Source organism: Triticum aestivum, chromosome 3D, assembly GCF_018294505.1.
Source record: "Triticum aestivum cultivar Chinese Spring chromosome 3D, IWGSC CS RefSeq v2.1, whole genome shotgun sequence".
Classification (NCBI taxonomy): Eukaryota; Viridiplantae; Streptophyta; class Magnoliopsida; order Poales; family Poaceae; genus Triticum; species Triticum aestivum.
Genome location: NC_057802.1, coordinates 362,255,699 through 362,257,585, shown reverse-complemented (window position 1 = coordinate 362,257,585; position 1,887 = coordinate 362,255,699).

Below are 1,887 nucleotides of genomic sequence, written 5' to 3'. Positions count from 1 at the left end.
AGGATGCCATGGCGGAGTTCGAGTTGGCCCCAGCGGCTATCCTCGACTTCATGTTGTTGGAGGCCGAGGTGGAGGCCAACCGCCTCTTCCTTTGCCAGCGGAGGGCGGTAATCGACGAAATCTTCGCAGAGATAGTCTAACAACGAGCCGGAGTTGCCGCGGGCGGCCATCTACCCAAGCCCGGCACGAAGATCGTTGACATCTCCAACAACGAGTAATATAGGGTAGATAGGATATCTACGTAGTACATAGCTTTTATTTTAGATGATTTATATGGATTTGATATTAACTTTGAGGTAGTTGAATGCAGCGGACGAAATATAAGAGGTGGCCGGTTAGTGTGTGCAGACACTTTCGGTGCCAAAACCGGCGGATCTCGGGTAGGGGGTCCTGAACTGTGCGTCTAAGGTCGATGGTAACAGGAGACAGGGGACACGATGTTTACCCAGGTTCGGGCCCTCTCTATGGAGGTAATACCCTACTTCCTGCTTGATTGATCTTGATGAATATGAGTATTACAAGAGTTGATCTACCACGAGATCGTAATGGATAAAACCCTAAAAGTCTAGCATGTATGATTATGATTGCCTCTACGGACTAAACCCTCCAGTTTATATAGACACCGGAGGGGACTAGGGTTGTACAAAGTCAGTTACAGAGAAAGGAATCTTCACATCCGAACGCCAAGCTTGGCATCCACGCCAAGGAGAGTCCCATCCGGACACGGGAGAGAGTCTTCTGTCTTATATCTTCACGGCCCATCAGTCCGGCCCATGTCCAACAGGTCGGACGCCCGAGGCCCCCTTAATCCAGGACTCCCTTAGTAGCCCTTGAACCAGGCTTCAATGACGAGGTGTCCGGCGCGCAGATTGTCTTCGGCATTGCAAGGCGGGTTCCTCCTCCGATCACTCCAGTATCCTTCGAATGTGTCCGGCTCTGCAAAACAAGTACCACACACAACCGCAGAGAGTATAATATTTCACGAGTCCAATCCGCTGACAACTTTTGTAGCGTGACATCACGTCCCTGCCCAGTCATTATTTCGAACAGTTTTTAGCCTCCCGCTCCATATTTCGAGATGCGGTTTTATTGGCACGTCTTGTCAAAGCAGAGATCGTGTCCCCTTATTGCGGGATTCTCATCAATACGGGCGTGGGTAATCCAACCGTGCCGCCTACATGGCCCTTGGGGAGTAGGCGGGTTTTAAGGCGAGTGGGGAGGTGCTTGATATTCGCTGCCTTTATAAGGAGATAAGGATTCACCTCTTTCACCCACGCCTTCTCTCTCTCTCTCTGCCCACCCATTCTCGAGCTCCAGTGCCCAAGTTCTCATGCTTTCCGCCTAAAAAAGCACTCCGATCATGTCTAGATCTGGAGCGCAGGGCAAGTGGATGGTCTCCTCCGTCAAGGAGAAGGACATCACCAAGCTCCGGGAGGCTGGGTACTTAGCCCAGGAAATCGCCCACCGGCTTCCAGCCCAGGGGCAGATCATCCCCACCTCGGAGCCCCATCCCTCACTTTGTCCGCGGATTGGGATTCCTCTTCACCCATTTGTCCGCGGACTCATGTTCTACTACGGGGTGGATTTCCACGATCTGACCCCCAACTCATTCCTCAACATCTCGGCATTCATTTTCATGTGCAAGGCCTTCCTCCGCATCCCACCCCACTTCGGATTGTGGCTAAAGATCTTCAATGTGAAGCTGAAGGTGGTGGGTGGCCAACACGCGGAGTGCGGAGGCGCCATGATGAGCAAGATGCCTAATGTCACATGGCCCAAAGGTACCTTCATGGAGACCGTCAAAGGGTGGCAACAATAGTGGTTCTACGTCACAGAGCCTCGCGACGCCACCTGGGCCGCGGCTCCCGAATTCCTATCCGGAGCCCC